The sequence below is a fragment of the Falco cherrug genome, chromosome 9, assembly GCF_023634085.1.
Source record: "Falco cherrug isolate bFalChe1 chromosome 9, bFalChe1.pri, whole genome shotgun sequence".
In the NCBI taxonomy this organism is placed as follows: Eukaryota; Metazoa; Chordata; class Aves; order Falconiformes; family Falconidae; genus Falco; species Falco cherrug.
The window spans coordinates 17,672,209-17,688,055 of record NC_073705.1 but is presented as its reverse complement, the minus strand read 5'-3'; the positions used below and the strand labels follow the sequence as shown (position 1 = coordinate 17,688,055).

Below are 15,847 nucleotides of genomic sequence, written 5' to 3'. Positions count from 1 at the left end.
GCTGGAGCCCGGCCACGAGGCGGGGCCCGGCGGTGGGCCGGGCCCGGCGGGGCACGGCGATGGGCCGGGCCTCCAGGGCGGCAGCGCAGGCTGGGCGGGCCCTGGCTGCTGGCGCCGCTGGTGGGCGAAGCTAAGGCGGCGCAGGCGCGGGGCGGCCGTGGCGGGCGGCAGCGGGCAGAGCTGGCTGGCGGCGGGCAAGGAGAAGGTGAGGGGCGGCGGTGCCGTGGATCTGCCGGGTTCGGTTTGGCGGTTTTCCCTCCCCCTGGCCTCCCCCACACCCTTTTTTGGGTTTTTTTGGTCTCATGTTACTTATTTCCCCGGCCGCGGCGTGGGCGGCAGTATGTGAAAGTCCTTGCGAGGGGAAAGTGTCCTGGAGCGGTTCGGGCTTCCGTTTTGGAGTTCTGCCAATAACGGGTCCTTCTTTCCCCACCTGGAGGCCGAGGCGCGGCCCGGCCCGGCCCGGCCCGGCGGGGGGGCGGAGGGCGGGCTGCGGGCTGGGGAAACGGGCAGTTGACCGAACTGCCTGGGGCTCGCTTGCCTGGGGGCTTCACCCTGCTGGAGCACGAACGATTCGGCTCGGAAGACCCAGCCGAATTCAAGCGAATGGCTTATCAGACTAGCTTCTCCGGGGTGAAGCGGGTGCGATTGAAAAATCCGTTGTAGGTTGCTTCTCCCCTTAGTTCACAGTGACTGCGCTGCTTGTATTAACATGGCATTTGTCTGTAAGGACTGTAATGTTCCTTCTCAAAGTGTTTCACAGAGTGGGAGACCTTACTGTCAGGTGTTGATGTTTCACTTGACATTCAGATTTAATTGCCCTTTATTCATTTTTCCTTAATGCTCTTAGTTAGAACCCTAAAAATACTCCACCCCAAGATACTTCTTTTCATCTCCTTGTAGTTGCAGGATGGAGTATCAAGTCGTTTCCCAAAAACTCTTAGCTGTATACAAAAGTTGAACACTCATCACATTAGATCTTAGGTTAGCCTTTTCTGGACGTGTTTTGATTTTTATTTTTCTTCCGCCGGAGCGACAAACTCATTGAAGAGCATTTCTCTTGGTCTTTTTAGCCAGTGGAGTTGGGGCTGGGGGGTTGACATCATTCTCACGGAAGGCATATTCTGTTTGGATTTCAGATCATTATTATTATTATTTTTCACAGCTGAAGGAGTATCAGCAGAAGAAGAGCCCTGGAGCAGCTGCAGGAGCTAAGAAAAAACGCAAAACTAAAGACGACGGTCGGCCCGAGACTCCCACGGGCGATGACCAGCAGCCTCCAGAGAATGTGAGTGCCTCGGTCTTTGTCCCAGCTCATTTGCTGCCTCCTTGCTCTTTGGTTTTTCTGAACAGCTGCCCTGAGGAAGCTGTCTAGTTACTCCTGCCAACCCGTTTTACAACAGGCAATGAAACTTGCGCAGGGGATGCACAGTCTGGCAAGTTCCAGTGCTGGGTTTAAATAGGTTTAGGCAGGAAGTCAGATCCTTTGAGTCAAGCATTTACAGGCTTTAGCGTCTTCATGTTGCCAGGCTTCTGAAGAGGAAAGGGCAGGAACTATGCCAATAAGTCACAGAAACGTGTTCAGGCACAAACATAAAACCCCAGCCTTTTTAAAAAAATGCTTTTTGGGCAGTTTATTTAAATGTAAGGCTTGATCAAATTGGGATAGAAGCTCAGGGAAGTCAAATTTGGTAGCCCAGAGTTGTCTTCCGCTGTTGCTGTGGCAAAGCTCTGATTTTCGTTTCACTTGCTTCTTTTTGGTAGCTTATTTTCCTACCATTGCTTCAGTTCAGTTGTCATAAAGTAACTCGTATTTACTACATATCTGTGCGTCTTTTATCAATAAACGTAACTATAGTAATCACCAGCGGTACCAGGTAGATGCAGTGAAACCCGCAAGACGGAACGGAGTTCACTCCGATTTGCCTTTGGTATTCCTTTTCTCCTTTTTTTGTGTGATAATACAGCAGCCGTTCTGTCCAGCAGACAGAGTGAAAAGCTGAAAGTCCCTCCAGCTGGACCTTGTACGTGTAGGTTGCGTACCGGTAGAACCCGAGTGACGTGACATACTGTTAGCTCTGAGGGTGCTGGGTGTGCCTGTCTAGCACCAGAAAGCATGTATTTTGATTGGGGTTTTGCTCTTGTCACGGGGATTATTTTCAGTGAATGCTCGTAAGCTCAGTTTAAGTTAGATCTCAGAGAAAGAGGCTGGTTTCACACTGGAGGGTGAGGTGAAGATGGGTGGTCCGGTGCTGTTGCTGAGCTGGCATTTGGTCTTGCAGTGCAGGCCTACCTGCATCTGCAGTTTTAGTCCTGTTCTGAAAAAGGAGAATTCTGTTCCTTCTTGTTTTCCCAGGTTTTTCCCCGCTCTCGTTTTCTTGGCACGGAGAGATACATTTTGATCTGATTGGCTGTTATGTGGACCGTTGTGCCTGGGGTTTCAGAAATCATTTGAAAACTAATCTTTAATTGCAATATGTCATGACAGATTTCTTTTTCCAGTTGCCGTCTTGTAAAAATCCTGCGTCAGGAGAATGCTGTTCAGAAGCTCACTTGGCGCTAATAGGGCAGAAAAGCTGATTGTTGGCATGAGCTTCTGCTGCCATTGGTGTCTTAACGCGAGGCAGACCCTTCCCGTCTCAGCCACTTCAGCTTTCTTGGCTGTGAAACACAGAAATCTCCTTTCCCCCCTCTTTTTTTCTTTTTTTTTTTTTTTTCCATTGGACATCACCGTGAGTCGGAGCACTTTAGGGTTGCAACATGGATCATAAGTGGCAGGTTACTGTCAGGGGAAAGGCTATGCAGAAGTGGAGTGTTAACATTTTGCCATGACTTTTTGATTTTTGTTGGCAGTTGTCAAATCAGGCAGGGAGTCTGGATGCAAAGCAGCAGTTGCAGGTGGCACTGGAGGAGAAGGCAGGCCTGGAAACCCAGGTTGCTCAGGGGTTGTACGAAATGACATTCAAATCTTCATGTCTGTAAAGAAACTTGTGTGGCAGAAGAATGCAGCCTGAGCTTTGTGTTAACACTGGTTTCTTCAGGCTTTATCCCTGAAGCGGTCACTGCCAAATTTATTTAGCCAATACGATTTTCTTTGTGTTTAATTTTGTTTTGAACAGCTCTCGGAGTCCGTTCACCAGCTCCAGGCAGAAAGAGAGCAGTATGTAGAGAAAGTGAAGGTGTGGAGCATTTGGCAGCAGCAGGTGCAGCAGCTCTCTGAACAGGTAACACCAGGGGCAGCATCACAGCTGCTTTAGACAAACACAGGCAGGAGTGAATGCACCATGAACGTTGTTTTAACTTTCATGGTGTGGCCTTGCAGGTCCATGCAATGGCAGACGAGAAGGAGGAGCATGTGGCCTGCGGAGATGATGACGTGGACTCCTGAGTTCGACCAGAAGACCTTTTATTAGTCCAGAACCCACGCTTATAATATCCTCGTTTGCTGTTCACGCGCCCCATACTAAAATATCCTTGGTTAATCAATACTGTTCACGCACTTCTTGGCCACGTATAATTGGTCAATTACTAAGCTGCAAATGCACTGAACTTCTTGCGTTTTTTTTCTCTCTTCTTTCTTATCTCTGCGGGTTTCATGTTCTCAGCCAGCCAGCCGCCGAGATGTGGCATCGCGCATCCGCTCTGGCCTTGCTTCATACCCCGTCTTCCTTCCAGGCGTTCAGCCAACCTTATCGTACTTTCTCTCTTCTTTAGCCTTCAAGGCCCTTCACAGGCATCGTGGCCTCCAGCACTGGCCATAAAGCTCTCTACACTTCCCCCGTCTTTATTTTGAACAGAAACAACATTAGAGGTTAAACTACTTTTGAATCATAGGTCTTACACAGTTCGGCATACAGGGAATAATGGTCAATAAAACTACAATTACCAATAACAATATTCCTCCGCGTGTTGTAAACTCCTGCAACCATCTGGTGGTTCCCCGAGACTTGAAAAGATTCCGCAACCAATCTCCCAAAAGTTCCTGCCGTAAGCCCTGTGACATGTCCTTCAGTTTTTGTAACTGACTGTGAATCGACGCGGAACAGCCCGGAAGGTTCGTACAACACATTCCTTAGCGCTGTGCACTGTAGGCTACTGCAGAGGAACGAAGCTGGGTTAATCAGCACTGACAATGTACAGCTGTGGGCTGGCTTCAGGGGCGGTGGGTTGGCTGGTGTAGACAAGGTGCAGCTGTGGCTGGTTCTGTGAAGCGGTTGGGCAGCCGAGGAAGAAGCAGAGAGGGTGAGCGTGCCCTGGATGAGGCGAGACTAGAAGGCAGCAGAGGGACTGCCATGGAGAGTGTGATGGTAAAAGACCTGGCTGCAGCTGGCTCCTTTGGAGAGTGCTGCGACAGGCCACTCTCTGCTGTTCACTTGCCTTCTACAGGTGAGATCACATCCCTCCTTTCTTTCTGTCTCATGCTGGTTTCTTCTCGTGCTCCCTCAAAGTTATGTGACTCTTTGCTGCAGGTTCTCAGCTGCACGTTATCGATGTCGAAACAACCCACTGTCTCTGTTCTCTACAATTCACCCCTGTTTGTGGTTTTTGGTTTTGTTTCTTTGCTGGGTTTTTGGGTTTTTTTTTTGGTAAAAGGTTGCTTTACCATGTTATGGAGTTGTCATCCTTTTTCTTTTGTTTTCTGTCTCATGACTTAATTACCAGTTTTAGCCTTCTTTTATGTGTACGTTCGTACATTTCAGTCGGGTTCACAAAATGTTAAACTTGTTATCGGTGCATTTCCTACAGAGGTCAACATACAGGTTTATGATTATTTACAAGAACATGCAATAAGCTATGGAAGTGTTATTAAAATATTTTTCAGAAACTTCTAATCAAATAAACGAGCATGAGAAATTGTGTTTAACTTACATACAGAATTTACAAGCTGTTAAGAAACATTTTCTCTCCTAAAATGAAAAGATAAAACCTACTTAAGAGCTCTTGAAATCTTGCCCTTGGGTGAGTGTTCCGCTGTGCCTCCATTCTAAAGCATGGAAGTGGAAGTTGCGTAGAGCAAAGTTTCACTTTAAATAACTGCTCGACTGTTATTGCTGCTTTTCAAAGAACCTGGGAGCACACAATGAAGACTTGGAACTAAGCAAACAGCTGAATGGACACCTCTAGATTGTTACTGGAATTAAATGCAGAAGTTAACTATAAAAGTTTCTCAAAATGTTCTGGTTGCTTTGTGTTGGTGGTTTATATCTAGATAGGTATAGAAAACTATACACAAACAGGGAAATAAAAAAATGCTTAAAAAATAGGGAAAGATAAGAGTATACAGTATTTATAGCTTAGTCACTTTTTTTTTTTTAAATTGTAGAGAAACTATTACGTGAACATGCAGTACATCCACAACTCTGAATTCATACCGGTTTTGTAGTGTGATATAGTCCTGTATGAACCATAAATCAACTACGTGTTAAATCACTCTTCGCCATCACTGTTGTCACGATCTTTGAGCTTCGTAGCATTGCCTAGGTCACAATCCTTTAGCTTAGGGAACTTCGGCAGGTGAAAGTGCAAACATCTATTTCTAATACAAGTTTGCAGAATGCGGTTTAGCCACAAGACACTTTATGGAGAGATATTACGTTGTATGGTGTATAATCTATGAGAAGTGGGAAAATGGTGTTCCTGAAAGAAAACGCTTCACTAGATCGTTACTTTGGAACGGGTTTTGCACTTGCTATACCGCAAGAATCCCCTAAGCAGTGATGTATCTTTGTGGACTTTGAGATATCTGTGTGATTAGGTTTAAACTTAACACGCAACCTGATTTCAAGTACAACTCTAGGCACAAGCGTGGGAAAGAGCATGCTGTCAGGACACAATCTTTCTCGCTTACAAGGTATCAAAGGGTATGTTACTCAAGTTAAAGTCTAACTTCTACGACAACTTCATTTTCACCAAAGGAGCTGCAGTTACGTACGCAAACTACTGCAGCTCAACTGAAGTTTCCCCGCTGCAACAGAGTACAGAATGCTTTTCCCACCGGCCTTAAAGGTTGTGGTGGTGGGGATGAAGGTGTGACAGATACTTCTAACCCAAAACAAATGTTCAGCTGTGTTAAATTCACCTGTACACAAAGAACACGTTATTCCTTCTGAGGCAACAGCTGAGGATTTGAACAGTCTCTTTTCACCTTGAGCTGTTCCCAGTTTAGAGGTTACGAAAAAAAGAAATAACTCAAAAGGTATTCTGTCAATATGCTGATGCAGTTGCATGCTAAATTCTGGTCACACTGAAATAGAGCTATGTTCTAGCATTCATATATAGGTAGCACTCCATTACAACTTATGAACAAATTCAGAAGTTCATCTTATCTCACATTTCTTGGAATTCGATCAGGTTGCAGTCTTATTAAAGTCACTGTGTTTTTTGTTTTGGTTTGGTTTGGTTTGGTTTTGTTTTTTAATGCAACCAGAGACACTTGACCGTAACAGAGAAGCCCGTATTGACATCTCTGAGCCCGGACACAAACCACAGCTGCACGTACCACCAGGCTCAGGGCAGAGCTCATTCACGCAGTTGCATAGCTATGTACCGCTACACGCATGCAGACACCTATTTGTCACTAGATAACCGTGTTCATCTTTCCTCCTCTCCTTCACAATACCTAGCTGTTCTCTCATCTCTCGTTAGGTCAGCCATTCCCTATTTTCCTCTCCTGTATATCTCTTCAGACGTTCTCTATCCTCCTCTTTTTTGCTTGTGAATTGCGACAAGGCAAAGGTTGTGTGTAGCTGGGTGCCCGTGACCTGATTTATGTCACACTCAGCTAAACGCTGAATACAGGACAAAAAGGCATAGGAGACGTAAGGCAAACATCAATACGGGGGTTAAGGCGATTATAATAAATCCTGGACTACTTTTGATCCACGGCCCAAAGTTTCCCAGCCGTGAGAAGAGACCAAAGGCCTCCCACCCCTGGCTCTGCTGCGGATCTTTGTTTTAAGTTTTGTATGCTTTTGTGGATTGATTCATGGTGGTCACTCAGACTGACGTAACGCAACCTATCAAAGCCTTCACACCCTTGTCCCTGCGCTAATAATAAAAATCAATAGCAACTCGGTTCTGTAGCAACATACGACGGACAGAATCGACACCTGTTAATAAGCCAGGAAAAATAAGAAATAGTATTGTAGCATTACTTTCTTTAGCAAGCCAGCAGCCTTATTTACGAAGCCAGTTAAGAGCGTGCACTATTCTTACAGAAGAGATTAGAGAAGCAAAAACGTGTCACGCTGCATTCCAGAACTCAACCTGGGAGTTACAGTCTGCTGTGAGTTCTGGGTTATAACCATTTGACACGTGTTGGGGTTGCGCCTGTGCAAGGGCTGCGATGCCCATGTTCACTTTTCATTGGCATTATCACAGCTAATTGTTTTAAAAGCAACCCTTGAGCTTCCTCCTGCTCGACTTGTTGTTGCAAACTATTCTGAAGCCGATCGATAAAGTTAGTCTATGACTCTCTAGGACCCTGCAAGACCGTGGCGAAGGACGCACTAGAGGCTCGCCCAGACTCCCGTATCCCCCTACCCGGACTGCCTTCGTAGCCATCTCCTCCGTCTGCAAATAGCTGTCCCTGGGATGCCTTGCCTGAGTCACAGGATTGGTCGGCACAATTATTTTCTCCAGCCAACGGCTCACAGTTCACAGCAGTTCCCCGATTAAGCTTTTCAATCGAGGCCACTACACATAGCTCGCAAAAACCAGATAACCACATGCACTGCGTCGGCGTGCGTACCACACAAAGCAATGACTTCCAATAATCACGTGGTGTGAGTGTATAAGGCTCTGCCATCACTCCAAGAAGGGACACAGCAAATGTGTTATGGATCCCCCCTTCCCGCACGGCTTTGCTTAACCCTTTAACAGCCTCGTATTGCACAGGCTGCCACTCTGCAGGTTGATTTGGCTGACAAAATAGTGAACGTGCCATGGCGCCTCCCAAATGCCCTCGCTTAAGCGCTTCCCGCCTGCATTGCTGCCACTGATCCCTCAGACCCCCTTTCACCCTCCCCGAACATACAGCCAGTGCATCAGGGGGAGGAGGAAAAAGGTCTAGCTCCTCTTCCGGGTCTATAGGACCTGGGTCCAAAGGTTTATCGGTGTCAATGGAATCATTGTCTGAGTTGTCCTGTTCCCGCGCTCGGTCCTGTGCTGTGAGGGTCGCTGCAATCAGTGACAGGAGCTCTGGGGGCAGAGGAGGTGTGGAGGGAATCGCCGTCGTTGACGGTGTGTTGAGAAGAGCCGCGCTGTCGGGGGGATTTACAGCCTCCCCTGGTTTAGCGCCGTTAGTAGAATTAGCCCACGCTTGGCAAAAGAGGAGTCAGAATTTGCCAGCAAGGCGCTAAACACATGCCTGCCACGGAGTCCCCCTCCACGGCAGCATCACACAATCGCCTGCCGACCGCTTGCCAGGCAGGAATTTTCCAGGTGCCATCAGGTGGAAAGTCCAGCACTTTGTCACGGATCCATTCTAGCAGAGTCACTAGCTGCGGACCCATCATCACGTTCTCTAACAAAATTTGTGTAAAAGGAGAATATAGTGCATTTTGCGTGACAGTTTTCCGTAGTTCCTTAATCATTTCCCAGTGAAATGCCTGATACTGGCCTGGGTGTCTATCTTGTAATATCACGGGAAACGCGTGCGCTCCCTCTTTCATACTTTCCAAGCGCACTCTCCTCCACCCCTCTGTAACGCGTCTGCCGATAGCATTTTCATCATCGCCGCTGCTCCCCTTATTACCGCTCTGCCGCACCACTCGCTTCCTCCTTACTTTTGACTGTTCCTGTTTTAGCCGCAAGAACGAAATGTGCTGCTCCAGTTCCTCCAGGCTGTAGCCTCTGTAGCAGTAAAGGTAATTCGGCACCTACCCATTACTGGGTAGCGCTGCCACACCGTCACCATTGAGAGTCCTCAGAAAACATTTGAGTAATAGATGTTCCAGTTGTCTCAGAATAGAGGTTAAGAATTTGCTCCCAGGTTCACGCGCTGTTTTATAGGCTCTTCAATAAGTGAATTCCTGAGAAATGTGACAGCTGCTTTATTCAGACAGGACAGTTCAATACAACTTCACCTTTTGCCATTCACCACAGAAATGATACAGAACCTCTAGCTACCCGAGCAGTTAAGTACAAAAATGCAGAATACCCAGACTCACCCAGATGTGATCATAAAACAAAACCAACCCCCAAGCCACCACAAATTCAGCCTTCTTCCCTTGCTGCTTCCGAGGGTTTTTTCTTTTCTTTCAAAGCAGCTATTACATTGCACGTTTGCATGCCCTCGCTTCCTCTATTATTCAGTAACCAAACAGCCCCTGGATGCTGGAGAGAAGCAAGGTCTCCACGGGAAGAGTCTTCACATCAACCTGAATTACGGCCTTTCCAACAAACGAAAAAAAAATATACTGTCCCATCAGACAGGAGACAAAATCATCCAAAGTCCTACATCCCTTTCCCACAAGCAGGACACAGCTGACAGATTCAACAGCTTTCACGTTGTAAAGCTGCTCGGAAATAAGGCTGTTCATGCACGCGCTGTTGCAATTCCACACACACGCTTCTGAGGCCACCTTCTGTCCGTTCTGAACCAATACCACACCAAACCGTCACGGCCCAGTAAGTGTCAGCTTTGCAGGACGGGGCAATCTTCAGGTTCAATACTAGTCGCTAAGCTCCACATCGTATGTATTCAGGGTAGAGCTGCTTTGTAGTAACCCCTCGGATAACAGCTGGAAAAGAAAGACGGCTATTTTCATTACAGAAGTATCAGACCAGTCAGAAAAGTTGTGTTTTCCTCCCAGTAGCCCCTAACTCTCTCACAGAACCTCCCATAGCTAAGGAACCAACCTAAGGTTTTGCAGCTGCGCTCTCTGCTTGTCTCAACACTCTTTTAAAGTATATGAAGAGCAAAACTGACAAAAATTGGTAAGACTGAACAAAGTTTGGCAGTACATAACACAGACTAAAATAGCAGTAGATGACAATTCTTTCGCATGTTCGGTTCTAAACACATCCTGCGAAAATAACGACAGAAGTGTTTGTGCCTGCACAAGTGGCTGGGCAATGAAAGCCCTAGAATTCAAGAATCTTTAAAACAAGCTCTGCCTTCGTGGCGTAGTACCTTCTCTCTCTCTGTCTACATGAAAACATTGACTGAGTTGTTCATCAACAGTTTTCCCCTTCCTTACCCAGTTTGCCCAGCAGCATCTGTCCAGCATCTTTAATATCATTGTACTCATGGAGCGAGCAGAGAAATGTGCTGCTCCAATTCCTCCAGGCTGTAGCCTCTGTAGCAATAAAAGCAGAAAAGGTCAAAAATGCCGCACGGCGAGTGTTGCCCCTACTGACCCAGCACAGCAAGGAGATTTGAGACGCTCAAGCCTGGCACTATCCAAAGCAGAATCCGAAGGCAGCAAGTACAGTTGCTGCAAGTCATCAACACGAAAGCTACAAATGAGTAGACCCTCATTTTGAGTGGGGTTTTTTTTGCCGCATCGACTTACAAAAAAACCCCAACCCACCCGAATTCTCAGAATCAAGTAGGAACAGGAATAGGCTGTGGTGAATTCAGTTTATATCTGTATCTCTAATCTGTAGCTAGTGAAAAAAAAAGGCGTGGTGGTAAAGCAAAAAAGCTTTGGGAACAGCCTTTGTTGCTCTGCCGTTTCCATTCTCTGTACTACACATGACCTTAGAAAATAACACTCCTTTGCAACAAATAACCCACAGAGATACCCTCTCTTTAAAAACCAAGCAGCAACTTGATCTCAAAAGAGCTGCTAATAAGCAGCTGCCACAGTAGGTCATAGAAACCACAGTTAAAACAGTTGCGCTACCCTGTAAGCGGCACCCGTCTCTTTCCAGGCCCTTCGCTTGCCTGGGAAACACCTCTGCTTCTTGAACACCAACGTTTAACCCACTCGCTTCAGACAGGAAATAGACACTTGATCGGGATGGAACAAACAAGGAAACCGTTTCATCCGGGGCTAAACCGGGCAGGTCATACAAGCCACAATCTCAATTTTAATTCTCACATGAACAAGGCCTTCTGGTAGCATGATGTGTCATAGCATCACGACGGTTAAAACCATTCATTCCCAGTTCACAGGTAATTTGCCTCAGCAACACCTGGGGTAAAGTTAAAATGCTCCTGTCCCAGCTCCTAGTGAAACCTGGGTTTGCTTTACCAAATAAAGTGGAAAGAATTCTCCCTTAACGGGTCCCATAAATCAAAACAACGCTGTAATCAACGTTGCACAACACCACGATAAAAGCGGTGGCGTAAGAGGACGGCTTTTAGCTCTAAGCCCTAGACCGTATTTTTTTTTTTAAACAAAACCAACTGAGGCATCACAGCGGACACTGAGCTGGCCAAGGACGTACTCGGACAAGAATTGTGCAGTTTCCTGGTCTAGAGCAAGGTCTTTCTGCTTCAGCTCTTCGATTTCATACTGCAGGGCTTCTTGGCTGGTTCCATTAGGTCGGCAGGACGCGGGACGGGGCATCTGTAGAGCACAGGAGACATTTCACGCTACCTCAGCCCAGGGGAAGATGCTGCGGTGCTGGGGGGCACTAACCAGAAAATCCTCTGATGTGTCTGTCAGTGGATAAAAGAGGAGAAAAAAGGGAAAACGTGTCTCCTGGGCAGGGAGGGGGGAAGCTCAGGTAAAAGACTGATGGGTTTCTGTAACGTTGCCCCGCCCCCCATCATATTCTACGGCGTTTTGTAGATTTACAGCGTCAGGTGACAATAAGACCGTAACCCCCACAATTTCGGTGTTCAGAGGCGCTGCCAGGACGAGGCAGCGCCGGGGGGCGAGGCCGGCAGCTCCGCCCCAAGAAAACACACCCCCGGCCGTGCCGTGCCGTGCCGTGCCGTGCCGTGCCGTGCCACAGACGGCGGCCGGGGCAGCCCTGGAGCAGGGCCCGCTCCCCCCAGCCCGCGCAGGGCCTCACCGCGGACCTGCAGCCGGCCGCGCCGCTCCGCCGGCCGCCACCGGAGGCCCTGGCAGAGCAGAGCGGCGCCGCGTCAGGGGCCGGGCCGCGCCGCCTCAGCGCAGGCACGGCCCGCGGCGGGGGCGGGGAGCGGCTGGTACCGAAATCTCGGAATGAAAAACTTGCCGACCCCGATGTGAGGGAGATAAGCAGACACTTCTTTATGGACGGCCGGGTGCGTGAGTGAGTCCTAATTACTAGACCTACATTCTTTGTGTAAATATATTTACCCGTAACTGACTGTCCCCATTCCATGCCATTTCTTTATATCACTATTATTAAAGTTCACGGTTTCTTGGCAGGTAGCTACGAGTTGTTTCATTCGGTTGCTCTCAGTCCTTGGCCGTGGTACAGGGCTGTACAGAGGATTCCACAGCAGCTTGTGTGGTGCAGCTGCTAGTTCCACTAAAATATATTTCTTATTCCTCTACAGTTCTATGAAAATGATTTTATAAAATCAAATAAGGTTAGTTAATTGTAACCGTTAGCAAATCTGTAACACGGGGACCCGGCTCCTACCGGCCGGGCCCGGGCCGCGGCGGGGCGGGCGCGCTGCGACCCGCGCTCGGCGGGACCCGCTCGGCCAGGGCTGCCGCCTCCCGCCGGGCCGGCCGGGTGCGCGCGGGGCCGGCCGGGAGCGGCAGGCGCGGGCGCGCCGCGGGGCACGCTGGGAAGTGGAGTCTCCCAGCGACAGGGCCCACTGTGCCGTCAGCGCCGGGGAACAAACGTCTCCGGGAAGCTGCAGGTGAGCTCTGGGTGGGGCACGCCGGGCAGCCAGGTGTCACCCGAGCAGCGGGCAGTGCGGGCTGTCACCCGAGCAGCGGGCGGTGCGGGCTGTCACCCGAGCAGCGGGCGGTGCGGGCTCCAACATGGGGAGCAGGCACTGCAAGGTGGCACCGGCTCCCCCAGTGACTGAGGGAAAAGCGGAGCTGCCGGGCACGGCGGGGCACGGCGATGGGCCGGGCCTCCAGGGCGGCAGCGCAGGCTGGGCGGGCCCTGGCTGCTGCCGCCGGCGGTGGGCGAAGCCAAGGCGGCGCAGGCGCGGGGCGGCCGTGGCGGACGGCAGCGGGCAGAGCTGGCTGGCGGCGGGCAAGGAGAAGGTGAGGGGCGGCGGTGCCGTGGATCTGCCGGGTTCGGTTTGGCGGTTTTCCCTCCCCCTGGCCTCCCCCACACCCTTTTTTGGGTTTTTTTGGTCTCATGTTACTTATTTCCCCGGCCGCGGCGTGGGCGGCGTATGTGAAAGTCCTTGCGAGGGGAAAGTGTCCTGGAGCGGTTCGGGCTTCCATTTTGGAGTTCTGCCAATAACGGGGCCTTCTTTCCCCACCTGGAGGCCGAGGCGCGGCCCGGCCCGGCCCGGCGGGGGGGCGGAGGGCGGGCTGCGGGCTGGGGAAACGGGCAGTTGACCGAACTGCCTGGGGCTCGCTTGCTTGGGGGCTTCACCCTGCTGGAGCACGAACGATTCGGCTCGGAAGACCCAGCCGAGTTCAAGCGAACGGCTTATCCGACTAGCTTCTCCGGGGTGAAGCGGGTGCGATTGAAAAATCCGTTGTAGGTTGCTTCTCCCCTTAGTTCACAGTGACTACGCTGCTTGTATTAACATGGCATTTGTCTGTAAGGACTGTAATGTTCCTTCTCAAAGTCTTTCACAGAGTGGGAGACCTTACTGTCAGGTGTTGATGTTTCACTTAACATTCAGATTTCATTGCCCTTTACTCATTTTTCCTCAATGCTCTTAGTTAGAACCCTAAAAAAACCCCACCCCGAGATACTTCTTTTCATCTCCTTGTAGTTGCCGGATGGAGTATCAAGTCGTTTCCCAGCAACTCTTAGCTGTGTACAAAAGTTGAACGTTTGCAGCTCTGAGCCTCTTGTCGTAAACTCATCACATTAGATCTTACTTTAGCCTTTTTTTTGGACGTGTTTTGATTTTTATTTCTCTTCCCCCCCCCCCCCCCCCCCCCCCCCCCGGGCGACAAACTCATTGAAGAGCGTTTCTCTTGTCCTTACACTTGGTCTTTTTACCCAGTGGAGTTGGGGCTGGGGGGTTAACATCATTCTCACAGAAGGCATGTTCTGTTTGGATTTCAGATTATTATTATTTTTCACAGCTGAAGGAGTATCAGCAGAAGAAGAGCCCTGGAGCAGCTGCAGCAAGTAAGGAAAACCGCAAAACTAAAGGAGACGGTCGACCTGAGACTCCCCTGGGCGATGACCAGCAGCCTCCAGAGAACGTGAGTGCCTCGGTCTTTGTCCCAGCTCATTTGCTACCTCCTTGTTCTTTGGTTTTCTGAACAACGTGACTAGAGCCGGGAAATGGTTATGCGGGTGTAATGGATGACTGGCGCAGCTGCCTGTATCGCCAGCACGCGAAGCGTGCCACAATAGTTAGCAGCTACCGCTGCTGGAAGGTGCACACTAGAGCTCAGGGTACGTGCCAAAGCCGTGTCTGATCATGCGGTGCTGTCACGCAGCCCTGGGTGTGCCCAGAGCTGCTGCTTTGAGCTGCATGCTCCTGGCCAGCCGGAGGATGCCGGTTTCTTTGGCTCCCTCCGATCGACACTTTCTCTCTGTCCTTTTCTGAGCCGTTCCCCCTTTTCTTTCACCTCCTTCAGATTCAGAACATTCTGAAGGTGCCGGTGTCGGAGCTGAAGCGCTCCAATGGGGTAGCCATACCCTCATTGGACAGGAGGAAGGTGAGGCAGTGCTCGTGTCCCTCGCAGTGACTCGCTCTCCCTACTGCATGCTTCAGGTTCTGTTTACGCTGGCCTCGATTTCTTGGGTGGAGCCTTGTCCTGACATAGCCCCTGTCAGTTGCTTGAGTTTTGTTGCTGTTTTTATTATCATGGAGCTAGTTGATACCATGCGTTGCCATTGCTCGTAAAGTGCTTGCGCCCTTCTGGTTTGTGTCGAACTGAACGTGTGAAAAAGTGAACCTTGTCAAAACCTCTTCCGCGAGACAGCTGAGCTTTGAGGAAAAGGAGGAGTGTGGGGTGAGGCGATAAACTAACTGAGCTGCTGAGGGCAAGTGCAGTAGGGAGAGGCAGTGTTTTCTTAGTCTGTATTTCTCCCGCTGTGCGTGTCGTTGCTGTATTCCCTAGGGCCTTGCTTCTGAAGGGCATGACTCTGCTGATCTCCAGGCAAGCAGCTGCCCTGAGGAAGCTGTCTAGTTACTCCTGCCAACCCGTTTTACAACAGGCGATGAAACTTGCGCAGGGGATGTACAGTCTGGCAAGTTCCAGTGCTGGGTTTAAATAGGTTTAGGCAGGAAGTCGGATCCTTTGAGTCAAGCGTTTACAGGCTTTAGCGTCTTCACGTTGCCAGGCTTCTGAAGAGGAAAGGGCAGGAACTATGCCGATAAGCAATAGAAACGCGTTCAGGCACAAACATAAAACCCCAGCCTTTTTAAACCAATTCTTTTCAGGCAGTTTATTTAAACGGAAGGCTTGATCAAATTGTGATAGAAGCTCAGGGAAGTCAAATTTGGTAGCCCAGAACTGTCTTCCGCTGTTGCTGTGGCAAAGCTCTGATTTTCGTTCCACTTGCATCATTTTGGTAGCTTATTTTCCTACCATTGTTTCAGATCAGTTGTCATAAAGTAACTCCTGTTTACTACATATCCGTGCGTCTCTTATCAATAAACGTAACTATAGTAATCACCAGGGGTACCAGTTAGATGCAGTGAAACCTGCAAGATGGAATGGAGTTCACTCTGATTTGCCTTTGTATTCCTTTTGTCCTATTAATTCTCTTGATATTTGATGTGGAGCTTTAAGCAGTCAGCTCAAGAAAACACTCCTGGATCTCAGCGGTGTCTGCAGTCATCCTACTGAACAATATGATA

At 49.3% G+C, this 15,847-nt stretch overlaps 1 protein-coding gene and 1 pseudogene across 11 annotated transcripts in view; one reads left to right on the top strand and one right to left on the bottom strand.

Moving 5' to 3' along the window:
- Nucleotides 1–15,847, top strand: part of LOC129736820 (golgin subfamily A member 2-like) — a 430,355-nt gene that overhangs the window by 232,631 nt on the left and 181,877 nt on the right. The gene's annotated exons all lie outside the window — the stretch shown is intronic.
- Nucleotides 9,031–11,580, bottom strand: LOC129736839 (DNA repair protein SWI5 homolog; annotated as a pseudogene).